This window comes from Schistocerca americana, chromosome 3 (genome assembly GCF_021461395.2).
Source record: "Schistocerca americana isolate TAMUIC-IGC-003095 chromosome 3, iqSchAmer2.1, whole genome shotgun sequence".
Lineage (NCBI taxonomy): Eukaryota > Metazoa > Arthropoda > Insecta > Orthoptera > Acrididae > Schistocerca > Schistocerca americana.
Genome location: NC_060121.1, coordinates 645,355,703 through 645,373,661, shown reverse-complemented (window position 1 = coordinate 645,373,661; position 17,959 = coordinate 645,355,703).

The window sequence follows — 17,959 nt, the reverse complement described above, 5'->3', positions numbered from 1 at the left end:
AGGACTTGTAGAGGGGAGTCAGTAGATAATATTTTCAATTAGAACCTGTGCCCAGAAAAGTACCGTTTCAGTGCTACAACCATTTGAAAACATGTTGTTCAAATGGTTCAAATGGCGCTGAGCACTATGGGACTTAACATCTGTGGTCATCAGTCCCCTATAACTTAGAACTACTTAAACCTAACTAACCTAAGGACATCACACACATCCATGCCCGAGGCAGGATTCGAACCTGCGACCGTAGCGGTCACGCGGTTCCAGACTGAAGCGCCTAGAACCGCACGGCCACACCGGCCGGCAAAAACATGTTGTTAACCTGACCACTTTTACAAGTAATTGGTCAGACGTGACTCAGTACATCACTTTGCTTGTAGTTCCACTCACTTATAGCCAAAGAAATTGCTGTGTACTCGTTGACGGGTTTCGTCAACGTGATGCAGTGCCGTTTCTGCTGATTAGCGTATGCGTTGTCTCCTCCGAGAACCACAGTCACGCCTGCTGGCGTTGAACGTACCCCTTTCTCGAAGCCGTTGTGTAATTCTGGTGAAAAGAGGATGCGATGGAGTCGAACGTTCTGGAAGATAAGAGGCGACGAGCAGCTCTTCCATTACCGTGAGCTTCGGCATTCAGAAGGATCATGTCGGTGTATTCTGCAAACCTGTAAACAGTCATGTTGCTAGAACACTCACAGACATGTTAATGAGATTCGAAGAAGGCCAGAGATGTCAAATGACATCAGCCGATCCGACCGACGTAACCAACCTCCTCCCTCATCATGACTATTCCGTTGCGTACTATAAGGCCAAGATAACTTGACGATTCGCGAGGTGGCAGGTAGGAACGGCCTTGCTCCCACATTAAAGCAGTCGGTTGCAACAGTGCTTGCACCATTACCCGTAACAATGTGTACAGTACCACTTCGCGTTTATGGGCAGCTTAACGTTGGCAGCTATCGGAGACAAATGAATACCTTTCTAGTAATGCCGATTTTCTCCTTGTGCCAGCACAATCGCAATCGTCAAGTTATCGTGGCCAAATAATACCTACTTAGCAAACATGTTCGAGTGGCTGTAGAACGGAAACGGCACGTTTCCAGACAAGGGCTCCTACTCATAATATTATGTACTCATTCTCCTCTACCACTCCTAGGAGTTGGTAACGGGAATTTCCGAAACCCAGTCTACTGTGGACAAGCGACAGCCGGTCGAGGTGGCCGAGCGGTTCTAGGCGCTTCAGTCTGGAACCGCGCTGCTACGGTCGCAGGTTCGAATCCTGCCTTGGGCATGGATGTGTGTGATGTCCTTAGGTTAGTTAGGTTTAAGTAGTTCTAAGTTATAGGGGACTGATGACCTGAAATGTTAAGTCTCAGAGTGCTCAGAGACATTTGAACCATTTTTTTTGACAAGCGATAAAGGAGTGGTACTTATGTAGAGATGCCAAGTTCCATAAGGTAGATTTGAGATGTGTGTATTTTCTCTAGTAACAAATCTGTTTCTAATTTTATTTTTGACAAACCTGTGTGGCATGTGCAATATACTCTCCAATAAAATGTTACCATGTCTCGAGTAACGAACGCACAATAGAACGTGACGTGCAACCAAAAAAGTGTTTGAAGATGCGAAAATGTGAATCTTACCCGTCGAAATTGGTCAGTAAGAAATGGTTTTGAACGCGACCTTGGCTATAATAAAAATTCTTTGAAGTACACACAGATCGCTCCTCCTCAGTTCTCATTATGGGGAAACTACAATCAAAGTATTTCTGTTTTTACATATTACATTAATTTCAAGTACAGTGGAACATTGCTCATCTGGCCCTGGATAATCCGGATCTGTGGTTTCACCTGGAGCGTTAATTGGGGTTTCGTGCGTCAACCGGTACAAACAGAACTCTTGTTAGATCACTTTGTTGTCCGTATTTCTGTCCATATGTCAAGTCACATTTTTCTCAAGAACTGTTTGAGAATTACGTCTACCGTCCCATCATGGTTTAAAAAATTTAAGCCTCTAGATCATGCTACCAAAAGATACCGCCGTTTATGTCTCATATTTTGGTCCTCGAAATTCACTGATCAAAACCTATGAATGACCCATCTACGTAATAATAACGTCTGTACGGTACCTCTAGAGTGCGAACCCTACTCGCACTTGTCCGGTTATTTTATGGGAAGACAGCTATTCCCTTCTCTCTTGAACTTCCTCGTGCGACAAAATACCGTTGGATTTGAATCGCTAATACCTACCAGACTAATAATGCCTAAACAAAGGTTGAGCCCACGACGGGTCGATCGTGTCTGTACGTATTTGTCACGCAGTATACGTTTTGTCTGTGGCGTCACCATGCCAGTGCAGGCTCTTGCGCGTCCTTGTTAGTAATTAGCTTTGTGTAACATTATAATTTGCGGTAGCGTGGAAACGCCCTTAGCTGCGACATTGCGAAGAGCTTGCGGAGCACTGCTAGCACCTAAAGTCAGACGATAAAAATGTGCAGTTTGTGACGAGTGAACGATGACATGTTGTAGAAGTTTGGGGCTGGCCGTGAGTGCTGCACGGATAGACAAAGCGCTTCAGGCGACGGCTAGCGTGAAATCCGGGTTTGAATCCTAGTCCGGCACAAATTTTTGTTGTCGTCATTACATTATACAGCTGATGCTTGTCGGTATTCGCAACTTCATGTATAAAAGTATTCGACGAAATATAAATGAATAATCAGTATTAAATTGATAATTACATAATAGTGAAAGGTGTCTCATAAATTTGCCCGGATTTATACATAATGCATGTCAGAGGTTAGATCGTGCTGAAAGGAATCCAAAAATTCTAAAAAGTCCGATGCTGAGTGAATGCGAGAGCTACGGCGACGTTGAAAAGGAAATAAAGAAAACGCCGCAAAGCGATTACACAGTTTGAGCCATCGGCCATACAGCGTTCAGTGACAGCTGAAGCTTCTGATTCGTCTAGTCTACAATTTATTCTGCCTCATGTAGCAACTGCATTAAAGAGATCTATAGTTAAATGACATGTTGATACGGAACACTAGTTTAGATTCTATAAGGACATTTTCATCAAAAACCCATTGAGCGGACCCGAACTGCGCACGCAGAAATCTTTATTTCTTTATTTATTAAAGTGTAGTAACTGAGTAGTACTTGATACTCCATACGTACTATCAGTAACAATCTACGACAAGAACGATTAAACTGAGCCATCCACCATGCGATCCTGCCAACGTTTCAGCTAACAAGTTGATACTGAGTTGTACATTACTATATTCCCCCGTTTGTTGCGAGCGTAAAATGATATCAAAGTGAAAGAAGATGATAGTCCATGGTCAAAAAGTTAGATACACGTGTACATTGGATAAGGAGAATTGTTGAAAAACATTGCTACTGAATTTGATGTTGAAGCATTTGCAAAGATTCCAGGACATTGGGACGTAGGTGTTACAGACGTAAATAACTGGGTGCAAAATGACAATGGTGCCGGCTACTGTATGACTTGTGATACGAAATTATCGCCGTTCGTTCTTCTGCAGAGAACGACGATAGTGCTAATCAATTAGCTGACGAAATTGGCGTTGAGGACAGAATGACACATATAGTCAACAACAACAACACCGCTTGTACAAAATAATGCTTCATATGCATAACAAGTTTGGCTGAACTAACGTTTGTCAGAAGCCTACGCGGTCGTGCTGCACATACACGATGTACGAATCTGACTCAAAAGAAATTTATTGATTTTTTCCATGTGTAAAATAATTGTTTTTTTTTTCAATATCTAATAAACATTTGTGTGAAAACGTAGTATAAATGGCATATGTATGTGCAAATGAATATAACGCGTATGTTTAGAGAAGTTAACTCACGTCATTCTATTTTTTCTGTTTTTTTTTCTTTTTTGATTATCCGGGTTTTCGATTATGACCTAATCCAGTTAAATAATGTTACACAGTCACGTGAGTCTCAGAAAGTGCTAAAAATTGTAGAGAATCACAAGTTAGGTATAACACCAGATGCTTTTCAATTTCTTCCCCACGTGGATGGGCTTGCGTCTTGACCATCGTGGGGAACATTCCAAACAGGTAAAAGCAGCTGTACGCAGGCTCACCACTTCTGCCTTCAACAACAAACACGACTCGGAGAGTTCAAGGACAGGTCCGGAAAACCATACCAAGTTGAGTACAGCAACACAGAAGGGATAGGATATCGCCTCCCTCACACCTCATACACACACACGGAAAGTATAAGAGAAAGATTGACTTCCTCGAACGCTCATTCACACGCTAGCATAACCATAGTCTGCAGCCTTTGTCTTCACATTCGTAATGCTAACTGAAATACTAATAATGATGAGTGCACACTTTTGATATTGTCAAAATGACGAGAATCTGTTGCTACTATAGTTCTCAAAACTATTGCATGACACGTGTATTTCAAAAACAAAATTGTTAAGGCTTTTGTTGCCCCTTGTTGACAAACCGTCATTTGCTTCTGTCTCGGGACCTTCGGCCGACGTTCATCTAATGATTTTACTGACGTTTCGTCAGCACGAGTGGCTGGCATTGTCAAAGCTCCACCCTTCATTGCCGATGGTGAACTGGAGCCGAGCTCGCGGCCGCAGACTATATGTACCTGGCGCGCCAACGTCCGAGGGTATCTCCACGGTCATTTCCGGTGCGGTTCTCCTCTTGCTACCTGCAACGGTCGTTCGCTGCAGTACGGGAAGCCAGGATCCGTTTACGTTAAGGCTTTCCTCTTTCTTGTTGAAGCTATTCGCGTGTTTTTGTGTTTCTACAGCTTCTCTGAACAAACGGGTGTGATAGTGCTTCTCTACAGCCAGAACTTCCGTGTCGGTGAATTTTATTACATGGTCGGTCTCACTTAGTGCGTGCTCTTCCACGGCCGAATCCTCCACCTGCTCCAACCTGCAGTGTCGCTTATGTTCTTTGATCCTGGTGTTGATTGAGCGTCCAGTCACTCCGACATAAACTTTTCCGCATTCGCATGGTAAGCGCTATATTCCCGACATTGCAAGTGGGTACACTTTATCCTTTGTCGATCTAAGACATTCTTTGATCTTCCTTGTCAGTTTGAAAATTGTCTTTATGCCGTGTTTGTGCAATATACGGCCGATTCTGTCCGTCACTCCGGGAGTGTATGGCAGAAAGGCCGTACCCGACATTTCTTTTTCTGATTTCTTCCTTCGCAGAGTGTTTGGCTCTGTTAAACTTCTAAAATAATTTGTGGAGTACCCATTGCTCCTCAGAACACTTTCCCGGTGTTGCATTTCGCGTTCGAGGTGCTGCGGCTCACATATTCGTCCTGCTCGCGTTACGAGCGTATGAATCATGCCTCTTTTCTGGCTCGGGTGATGGTTTGATAGGTTGTAAAGGTATCGGTCCGTGTGTGTCGGTTTTCAGTACACGCTATGTCCCAGGTTTTCGCCATCCCTTGTGAACAGCGCATCTAGAAATTGTAGTTTTTTGTCCTTTTCTACTTCCATGATCAATTTTATGTTGGCGTGTGTAACCTCCCCCTCACTTATCGACCTTAATGACAGTGAAAAATTAAACCGCGTGTACCTAATGGAAATTTGAGAAAAGCAATCGTCACCGAAGTCAATTTGTCGGTAAAGAGGGAGGAAAGGTTTACACCTAAATGAAAGGAAAAATGCAAATGAAACTGGTGGAAATTAATTTTGAAAAGGGGTAAAGTTAATAAAGAAAGTAAATGTGCGGCCGTTACGTTAACAATTAACTAGCGGTAATTAGATATTTGAGATTTGGGGGAAATTACGGTCGCCAGTCCTAATGACAATTACTATAGTAACTGAAAAAAGAAAGGTTATTACACATATAATTAGAAGCGTGGCAACTGAAGGTTGACACGTGTAGTGTGAAAACTGAAAGTTTGTCAGAAGTAATAAATTTCGCTACACTCTGACTTAATTTAGCAAAAGAATTAATAAAACCGGAAAATCGAAAGTTAATTTAGTGACTGAAGTTAATAGTGAGCTTTCTTTCTGATGCACATCGAAATTCAGTAAAATACGGTTAGTCTTGGACTACCTCAACAATCATTTCAAAAGCAACTTGAATCTACGCAATTTAGAAATAAGAGATTTAACTTTGAACTCGAATTAAATGATTCTGAACAATTAACAATAGTAAAATTCAGTACGTACCAAGCTGAGTTGCAGTCACAGGTAACTAAAATACGGTAACAAAACTGGCACTCTTAATTTGTGCTTGTGCAATCTAAATATTGTAGCCAGCTATGAATACCTTAACTGAACTTTGAAATTAAAGCAGTGAAATCGAATGATGCTGGCGTTTGAATTTCAACGACACTCGGGCTCATTTCGGAAGAGGAAGGGACCCTGCTTGGCAATGCAATTGGGACAATGAGCAACAAAGGTTCATGCTAAGTTGCTGTAATTTTGTGATGCAACAATTTTAAAAGTTTGAAAAGCTGAGGTCTGCCATACAGTTCTAAAACTTTACGTGCTTCCAGTCTTCCTTGTTGGCTGATTGAAGATTTGAAGCCGTCGATCGAGGAGGTGGCGACAGTCACTCATTGTCGACCGTCGCTGTTGCAGAAGCTGGATTTTGGCGCGCCTTCTTCTCGACACGGTCACCAGACGAAACGGGCTCTTGATGTGCGCCAGCTAATGCTTCCCGTCCGCGACACCATGTCAGAAACTATCATCGCAAGTCGAGCGCAATTACATGCTGCCAAACCCCGAAAGCGCGGCAACTCGCGGGAGCTTCACACGACACACCTGCTCCACTGCACCACCCCAGCCAGACTCCCTCCCTCTGCCCGCGCTCCACGCGACAGAGTTCACTACCAAAGATCCTAAACACTTTGGTTCTCCACACGACCTATCGATGTAATGGTTCGATAGCATAGTTTCCCTAGGCCAGACCCAGCGTATAAATACAAATAATATTTACCAAACAAACCAATTATAAATCGACATAAATGCATAAATATATACAAATAGTAAAACAATTACAATATATAAAGACGCAGAAATGTCATATCTTCGGGTAACAAAATAAGGAAAAATCTATAGTACAATAGATGGAAATAGAAGGATATGCATTTCCGGCGTTACACGTGGAGGCTGTTCAAGGGTCAGGAAATGACCGAGCTGTTCTTCACCATGGCTCCACACAACGAAAGTTTTATTGACATATCTGTACCACACTTTAAGTTTACAAGTCCCTGAGTCAAACTCTTTGCTTCAAAATCTTCCATGAAGAAGTTGGCCATCACCGGACTAGAGGACTTCCAGCTGTCCGTAGAAAATGCCACTCCACGTGAAATAGCTCGTGGTGAGACATGCATGGAAGAGCTTCGTGATATCAAATGGTTCAAATGGCTCTGAGCACTATGGGACTTAACATCTAAGGTCATCAGTCTCCTAGAACTTAGAACTACTTAAACCTAACTAACATAATGACATCACACACATCCATGCCCGAGGCAGGATTCGAACCTGCGACCGTAGCAGTCGCGCTTCGTGATATCTTGCGGAAAGATGGAACCGATGTGCTCTAGAGCGTCACTGAGTGGCACTTTCGTAAACAAAGTAACAATATCAAATCTGACTAGGATGTCGTTTAGTGCAAGTTTTAGTTTCTTCAGCTTCTCAATGAAACGTCCTGAGTCCTTTATGTATGTGTCGGTCTTCCCCACGTTCGACTGGGGCAGAGAGGCCAAGATTTTTGCCAGTTTAGACGTTGGTGAGTCAGGAGCGCTTAGAATCGATCTTAGTGGAACGTTGTTCTTATGGATCTTAGGTTGGGGCAGGTGGAGAAATCGGCCGTGGCAGAGCACGCGCTAAGTGAGACCGACCACGTAATAAAATTCACCGACACGGAAGTTCTGGCTGTAGAGAAGCGCTATCACACCCGTTTGTTCAGAGAAGCTGTATAAATACACAAACACGGGAAGAGCTTCAACAAGAAATAGCAAAGCCTTAAGGTAAACGGATCATGGCTTCCCGTACTGCAGCGACGACCGTCGGAGGTAGCAAGAGGAGAACCGCACCGGAAATGATCGTGGAGAAGCCCTCGGACGTTGGCGCGGCGGGTACATATAGTCTGCGGCCGCAAGCTCGGCTCCAGTTCACCACAGGCAATGGAAGGTGGAGCTTTGACAACGCCAGCCACTCGTGCTGGCGAAACGTCAGTAAAATCATCAGACCTACGTCGGCCGAAGAACCCGAGACAGAAGCCAATAGGCAGTTTATTTCAAAAAAGTTCGGAAGAGCGCTTTCCAAAAGCTGCATTGTTCTGAATTGGAATTTCTTGACTATTATGCTAAAGCGATGAATTAAACACTGATGTAAACAAATTATTAAGATTATCATAATTAGTATATTAAACATGTTACATATTTTATCGTGATTGTTATCATCATCATCATAAGGGTATGTGACACAATAAAAGTGGAGCTGACAGCAAGCTAAAATTTGTGGGCGGGGGGGGGGGGGGGAGGGGGGAGATAGTAACACAGTAACAGACAGTGCAGACAGTGACCCCTACCATAATCCTAGATACACTCCTGGTCCTACTGTGTGTTCTTAAAGCCTGGAGGAACAACACCAAGAGCGTGTCTGGGTCTGATTTTGGGGTGGTGAGGCAGTGTGAGATAACTTATGTTAGTATCCCGGAGAATGATGAAATAATTTCGTGATTTCACGATAGATGTCTCTGATCATATTTACTTTTATACTCTGCACATTGTAAGTTAGCCTGGAAATAAACACGCGTTTGTTTTTAGCTCTCTGAAGTCTCATTCCCGCGGTACGTAAATCACGCCCCGTCGAATGCAGTTGGGTACGGTTATTACAGTAACTTTGCAACTATTTCCACAAAATCGTCTTCTTTTACTAACGAGACGATTGTTGACTTTTCGTCTTGCCGGGAGTGGACAGTTTACCTGTGTTCTGTCGTTTCGTTCCGTGCAGGTAATACACACGACACAGAAACTCCGGTAAACTCAGATATTATTTCTGAAATCGTCCGTTCTTGTAGCGACGTTTTTTTCCAAGGCCTCTCGAAAACAGTACGCAAAGTCTTTTCTCGCTGTTTTTTTAACAATTTTTCGCTTCCGTGTTCCACTGCGGAAGACGAAAGAAATTCCCTCATTTTCACAGCGTATACGAAGCAAAACACCGCTGTCAGCGCGACTGGTGGGAAAGACAAAGCGACTGCCCAGGGAGCTTTGAGACAAGAAATACGTGAGTTACAAACTTTTAACATTCTGGATGACAAAACGTGGGAAAATTTCATTGTGTCATTTTCGCTATAGTAACAACAAAACACCTACTACATACACAGACGCGCCACAACATTGTGACTATTGGCCACCGCGTGACGTGTCTCCTGGTGGCGTTGCATCCACGTAACGCGGGAAGGAAAGTATGTAAGCAGAGCAGAGACCAGTGGGGAACCATTCTACTGACGTTACGAGCCATAAATGGGGAAATCCACTGACATATTGGACAGACAGAGGGCAGACCTGTTATGGCCCGGCACTTGCGAACGAGCATCTCGTAAAAGTCTAAGTTGGTCGGCTGCTCGCGTGCTACTGTCGTGAGAATCTGTGGAAAATGGCCGAAAAACGATCTAGATTTCGAACTAAACGTCTCATCTCAGGCTGGCCCGGTCTGTAAAGCAAGACAGGTAGTGATATGTGGGAGATCTGACGACAGAGTAGAGTGCTGGTGCAGACACAAGTGTTTCGGGGCACGTTCTTCAGCGCTCATTGTTTAACCTGGGGCTCTGCAACAGACCACCTTCGCGTGTTCACAAGCTGAACAAACAATGTGGACGATTACGACTGCAGTGAACACAGGATCATCTATTTTAGGCCGTGGATCGATAGAAACGGATCACCTGGTGGGATAAATTATGTTTCGTTCCTTGTTACACGAGGTCGATTGTCGTGTCCAGATACTCCGTCATCCAGACCGACGGATGTTAAAGCATGCACCGCGCCACGGAGGCCGGCCAGTAGGTGTAGTATTATGCTGTGGGGGACACATGTTTGGACTTCCGCTTAACTTGCGGCGGTAATCGAAGGCATCACGACGGCTATAGATACGTGAAAATTGTTGCATTGATATTTATGCGTTTATGTTTGATGTCTTCCCAGACGGCAATGATATTTTCTAGCGAGATAGCTGGATAGTGGTACCGTGGTTTGAGCAGCATGATAATGAACTCACGTTGATCAAGCGAATTTGTTGACCAAATTCGCTTCATCTGAACCCGATGGAATACACCTGGGTTGCTTGTGGGCGCCAGCTCCGCGCCCAAATCCACCGGCTCGTAATTTACGGCAATTGCGTGACCTGTGCGTAGACATTTCGTGTCATATGCCTCTCAAAACCTAGCAAGAACTTTTCGAATGCTTGGCACGCAGAATCGCTGGTGCATCGCGTTGCAACAGTGGACCAAATTGCTTTCAAGCAGGTATTCTTAATGTTTTGGCTGTTCAGTGTAAATAGGGATTATTTTCAGTGGAGCCACAACATCCGACATAGAGGACCCGTCATTAAGGGTGCTGAACCGGCGTTTGTTTACGTTAGGATTGAGTTTACGATGAGGGAAGTGTAGTCAACATCCATAACATATTGTATACCAGGGAGTAAAATTAAGAGTTTTTTTTTCAAATCATTCTAGTTTTATTTAGTATTTTATGCAGCCCATTGCTAAAATGGAAATAGGCTGCGCCGTCTTATTTCGGCTTTTCTAGCGGCGCGCTACGATACTGTGGTGGCGGGATTTCAGGACTGCGAACGTCATACGTAGAAACAAACAAAAAATAAATTTCTTACTTTACTTTCTCGAGGTAAAAATTGAGACTTCATTACGTAGTCATTCTGGTCACATGCTAGGAAAATATAGGAGACCCGTTGACCAGAATGGAGTGAATACTTAGCACAGACCATGAGTTAACAAGGAGGATGATAATTTGCTTATAAACGAAGTTGGAAACCGCACAGTACTGGAAGAAGTCAAACAATTATCCTACCTAAGAGCTGAGATTACACGAGATGGCCGAGACAAGGAAGATACCAGAAATAGATTGGCACAGACGAAGAATTATTCAAGAAAAGAGCTCTGCTGGTATCCAATACTGTTAGGAAAATGACGAAGTTACTGTGGATGCACGTCTGGATCTCAGCATTTGGAGATGAAACGTGAACCAACGGAAATCCGAAGAACAGACTGCAAGCTTCGATGTATGATGATTCAAATGGCTCTGAGCACTATGGGACTTAACATCTGAGGTCATCAGTCGCCTAGAACTTATAACTACTTAAACGTAACTAACCTAAGGGCATCACACACATCCAAGCCCGAGGCAGGATTCGAACCTGCGACCGTAGCGGTCGCGCGGTTCCGGACTGAAGTGCTTAGAACCGCTCGAACACAACGGTCGGAAAAAAAAAAGAGAATCGGTTACAATCAAAATAACAGGCTATGGGAACTAGAAGTGATCTTGTTCATCGTGGATGTTCTGATATTTTCTGTGTCACCTATACTTCCAAAAATGAAAATATCTTTCTGGCGCTCGTTACGCTCCCTTGGTATAACAGGTGTAGGATTCGTTATGAATAGGAAGGTAGGGCAGAGGGTGTGTTCCTGTGAACAGTTCAGTGACCGGGTTGTTCTAATCAAAATCGACAGCAGACCAACACCGACAACGATAGTTCAGGTATACATGCCGACGTCGCAAGCTGAAGATGAACAGATAGAGAACGTGTATGAGGATATTGAAAGGGTAATGCAGTATGTAAAGGGGGACGAAAATCTAATAGTCATGGGCGACTGGAATGCAGCTGTAGGGGAAGGAGTAGAAGAAAAGGTTACAGGAGACTATGGGCTTGGGACAAGGAATGAAAGAGGAGAAAGACTAATTGACTTCTGTAGCAAGTTTAAGCTAGTAATAGCGAATACCCTGTTCAAGAATCACAAGAGGAGGAGGTATACTTGGAAAATGCCCGGAGATACGGGAAGATTTCAATTAGATTACATCATGGTCAGACAGAGATTCCGAAATCAGATACTGGATTGTAAGGCGTACCCAGGAGCAGATATAGACTCAGATCACAATATAGTAGTGATGAAGAGTAGGCTGAAGTTCAAGACATTAGTCAGGAAGAATCAATACGCAAAGAAGTGGGATACGGAAGTACTAAGGAATGACGAGATACGTTTGAAGTTCTCTAACGCTATAGATACAGCAATAAGGAATAGCGCAGTAGGCAGTACAGTTGAAGAGGAATGGACATCTCTAAAAAGGGCCATCACAGAAGTTGGGAAGGAAAACATAGGTACAAAGAAGGTAGCTGCGAAGAAACCATGGGTAACAGAAGAAATACTTCCGTTGATTAATGAAAGGAGAAAGTGCAAACATGTTCCGGGAAAATCAGGAATACAGAAATACAAGTCGCTGAGGGATGAAATAAATAGGAAGTGCAGCGAAGCTAAGACGAAATGGCTGCAGGAAAAATGTGAAGACATCGAAAAAGATATGATTGTCGGAAGGACAGACTCAGCATACAGGAAAGTCAAAACAACCTTTGGTGACATTAAAAGCAACGGTGGTAACATTAAGAGTGCAACAGGAATTCCACTGTTAAATGCAGAGGAGAGAGCAGATAGGTGGAAAGAATACATTGAAAGCCACTATGAGGGTGAAGATTTGTCTGATGTGATAGAAGAAGAAACAGGAGTCGATTTAGAAGAGATAGGGGATCCAGTATTAGAATCGGAATTTAAAAGAGCTTTGGAGGACTTACGGTCAAATAAGGCTGAAGGGATAGATAACATTCCATCAGAATTTCTAAAATCATTGGGGGAAGTGGCAACAAAACGACTATTCACGTTGGTGTGTAGAATATTTGAGTCTGGCAATATACCATCTGACATTCGGAAAAGCATCATCCACACAATTACGAAGACGGCAAGAGCTGACAAGTGCGAGAATTATCGCACAGTCAGCTTAACAGCTCATGCATCGAAGCTGCTTACAAGAATAATATACAGAAGATTGGAAAAGAAAATTGAGAATGCGCTAGGTGACAATCAGTTTGGCTTTAGGAAAAGTAAAGGGACGAGAGAGGCAATTCTGACGTTACGGCTAATAATGGAAGCAAGGCTAAAGAAAAATCAAGACACTTTCATAGGATTTGTCGACCTGGAAAAAGCGTTCGACAGTATAAAATGGTGCAAGCTGTTCGAGATTCTGAAAAAAGTAGGGGTAAGCTATTGGGAGAGACGGGTCATATACAATATGTACAACAACCAAGAGGGAATAATAAGAGTGGACGATCAAGAACGAAGTGCTCCTATTAAGAAGGGTGTAAGACAAGGCTGTAGCCTTTCGCCCCTACTCTTCAATCTGTACATCGAGGAAGCAATGATGGAAATAAAAGAAAGGTTCAGGAGTGGAATTAAAATACAAGGTGAAAGGATATCAATGATACGATCCGCTGATGACATTGCTATCCTGAGTGAAAGTGAAGAAGAATTAAATGATCTGCTGAACGGAATGAACAGTCTAATGAGTACACAGTATGGTTTGAGAGTAAATCGGAGAAAGACGAAGGTAATGAGAAGTAGTAGAAATGAGAACAGCGAGAAACTTAACATCAGGATTGATGGTCATGAAGTCAATGAAGTTAAGGAATTCTGCTACCTAGGCAGTAAAATAACCATTGACGGACGGAGCAAGGAGGACATCAAAAGCAGACTCGCTATGGCAAAAAAGGCATTTCTGGCCAAGAGAAGTCTACTAATATCAAATACCGGCCTTAATTTGAGGAAGAAATTTCTGAGGATGTACGTCTGGAGTAAGCATTGTATGGTAGTGAAACATGGACTGTGGGAAAACCGGAACAGTAGAGAATCGAAGCATTTGAGATGTGGTGCTATAGAGGAATGTTGAAAATTAGGTGGACTGATAAGGTAACGAATGAGGAGGTTCTATGCAGAATCGGAGAGGAAAGAAATATGTAGAAAACACTGATAAGGAGAAGAGACAGGATGATAGGACATCTGCTAAGACATGAGGGAATGACTTCCATGGTACTGGAGGGAGCTATAGAGGGCAAAAACTGTAGAGGAAGACAGAGATTGGAATACGTCAAGCAAATAATTGAGGACGTAGGTTGCAAGTGCTACTTTGAGATGAAGAGGTTAACACAGGAAAGGAATTCGTGGCGGGCCGCATCAAACCAGTCAGCAGACTGATGACAAAAAAAAAAAAAAAGTGGAATTCACGTTAAAGGTGAGCTGGAGTAATAGAATTCATGCAGTCTTTCTGCTATATTTGGGCACTGTGCAGATTAACGGTGAACAGATAAGTAAAAACTGAATCTAGTTTTGAGTGGTACTAGCTTTGCACAGCCAGGCTAGATTGTGAGAGTCGTTTTAGTTTGGCTTGTATGTATGATTTAAAATATGTTTTATTTTACCTCAGTTTGGGTTCTGGAGAAATGTAGGAACACCTGAGAGCATACTGACCGTAGACTTCTATTAGTAGATAGACTGAAGAAAGTGTTCAAATGTGTGTGAAATCTTATGGGACTTAACTGCTAAGGTCATCAGTCCCTAAGCTTACACACTACTTAACCTAAATTATCCTAAGGACAAACACACACACCCATGCCCGAGGGAGGACTTGAACCTCCGCCGGGACCAGCCGCACAGTCCATGACTGCAGCACCCTAGACCGTTCGGCTAATTCCGCGTGGCACTGAAGAAAGGCAAACCTACGTAAATAGCATTTGTTGATTCAGAAAAAGCTTTTGATATGTTGACTGGAATACTCTATTAAATTATTTTGAAGATAGCAAGAGTAAAACACAGAGAGCGAAAAATTATCTACAACTTGTATAGTAATCTCGCTGCAATTTCAAGACTGGAAGAGAAACTATTTGGGAAAGGAGTGAGACAGGGTTGTCGCCTCTCTCTGTTGTTGTTGTCCTAATATTATTACTCATCCTTATGTTTCTCCCATCTGTTCACTACTAGAGCGGCAGGAGGCTACGCCCTGCACTTCAGTGATAGTTTACTGTCCGTTTATTATTACCCGTCGTCCCCACATACCTGTACATTGAACAAATAGTAAAGGAAATCAAAGAGACATTTTTAAAGGGAAAATAAAGAAAAACTTCGATATTTGTCGATGACATTGTATTTCTGCCAGAGACAGCAAATAGCTATGGAGAACAGTTGAACTGGATAAATAGTGTCAAGATAAATATCAGTAAATATAAAACAATGATAACAGAATATAGTCGAATGATATAAGCTGAGAGAGTTAGATTAGGAAATGAGATATTAAAAGTAGAGGGGGACTTTGGTAATTGGGCAGCAGAGAAGAGACGTAGACCAAGTACAGAGGATATAAAATGTAGACTGCAAAATCCAGAAACGTATTTCTGAAAAAGAGGAATTTATAAATGTTAGGAAGTCTTTTCTGAAGGTATTTGTATGTAATGTAACCTCATACGTAATTTAAACTTCGATGATAAACAACCCAGACAAGATGAGAATTGAAACATTAGAAAAGTGGCGCTGTAGGAGAATGCTGAAGATTAGATGGATAAATCGAATAACCGTTGAGAAGGTACTGGATCAACCTGGCGAAAACGGGACTGTATGGCACATATTGACTAAAAGAAGGGATCGGTTGGTAGGGCACATACTGAGGTATCAAGGCACAGTCAATTTGGTAATGGAAGGGAATGTCGAGGGGAAAAAAGGATGTAGTGTAACGACGAAAAAAAAAAAAGCTTCGAATGGCTCTGAGCACTATGGGACTTAACATCTGAGGTCATCAGTCCCCTAGAACTTAGAACTACTTAAACCTTACTAACCTAAGGTCATCACACACATCCATGCTCGAGGCAGGATTCGAACCTGCGACCGTAGCAGTCGCGCGGTTCCGGACTGAAGCGCCCAGAAACGCTCGGCCACCGCGGCCGGCAGTGTAACGTCGTTATGTGCCTATCTGTATACTATACACTCCAAAAAAGTTTTGCATCACCCCGATTCCCAGAACTCCTGAAGACAGACGTTGACTGTGGATATTGTATCACAGACACATTTGATTTGACTGTTCAGAGGTGTCACTAAACCCGCCCAAATATGTAAACAACCATGCATCAGCAGCGCCTATTAGACGGAAGGGGCCGGCTGGAGTGGCCGAGAGGTTCTAGGCGCTTCAGTCTGGAACCGCGCGACCGCTACGGTCGCAGGGTCGAAACCTGCCTCGGGCATGGATGTGTGTGATGTCCTTAGGTTAGCTGGGTTTAAGTAGTTATAAGTCTAGGGGACTGATGACCTCAGATGTTAAGTCCCATAGTGCTCAGAGTCATTTGAACCATTTTTAGACGGAGGGGCCCCGACAGCCGATCAGTTCCAGTTACTCCACCAGGAAGGAGGTACATGGATCGTGTTGTCTGTAGTTCAACCATGCCTAGCTGGTCAATAGCGCGGTTCGATCGCGTCCGCATTGATAATTTGTACCAAGAAGGGCTCTAAACAAGGGAAGCATCCAGGCCTCTCGCAGTGAACCAAAGCGATGTTTTTCGGACATGGAGGAGATACAGAGAGACAGGAACTGTCGATGACATGCCTCGCTCAGGCCGCCCAAGGGCTAATACTGCAATGGATGACAGCTACCTACGGATTATGGCTCGGAGGAACCCTGAAAGCAACGCCACCATGTTGAATACTGCTTTTCGTGCAATCACAGGATATCATGTTACGACTCAAGCTGTGCGCAATAGACTGGATGATGCGCAACATCACTCCTGACGTCCATGGTACAGATGGGCCCAACAACATGCCGAATGGACTGCTCAGGATTGGCATCACGTTCTCTTCACCGATGAGTGTCGCGTATGCCTTCAACCAGACAATCGTCGAAGACGTGTTTGGAGGCAGCCTGGTCAGGCTGAACGCCTTAAGACACATTGTCCAGAGAGTGCAGCAAGGTGGAGGTTCCCTGCTGTTTTGGGGTGGCATTATGTGGGGCCGACGCACGCCGCTGGTGGTCATGGAAGGCAGAATAACGGCTGTACAATACGTGAATACCATCTTCCGACCGATAGTGTAACCATATCGGCAGCATATTGAAGAGGCATTAGTCTTCATTAACAACAATTCGCACCCCCATCGTGCACATTTTGTGAATGACTTCCTTCAGGATAATGACATCGCTCGACTAGAGTGGCCAGCATGTTCTCTAGACATGAACCCTATCGAACATACCTGGGATAGATTGAAAAGGGCTGTTTATGAACTATGTGACCCACCAACCACTCTGAGGGATCTACGCCGAATCGCCGTTGAGGAGTGGGACAGTCTGGGCCTACAGTGGCCTGATGAACTTGTGGACAGTATGCCATGACGAGTACGGGCATGTATCAGTACAAGAGGACGTGCTACTGGGTATTAGAGGTACTGGACTGCACAGAAATCTGGACCACCACCTCTGAAGGTCCTGCTGTATAATGGTACAATATGCAGTGTGTGGTCTTCATGGGCAATAAAAAGGGCGGAAATTATGTTTATGTTGATTTCTATTCCAAATTTTTGTACAGGTTCCGGAACTCTCCGAACCTATGTGATGCAAAACTTTTTTTGATGTGTGTATATTTTATTTCTTATTGGGCTAGTCAGTTAAAATCAGTTACGCTTCTAATAATTTTACACGAGTATTTGACTGAAATAAACGATCATCATTTCCACCATTTCATACGTCAACAAATTGTTGGACGTATGTAGTTGCATGTGTGGACTGATTTCAGTTGTGATTCATTGACATTGTAGTCATATAATACCGCTGCTTTTACCCTCATTAAAGGACAACAGGTAAACAGTGCATAAAGTCGAAGTACCGAATAAGCTGTTCTGCATA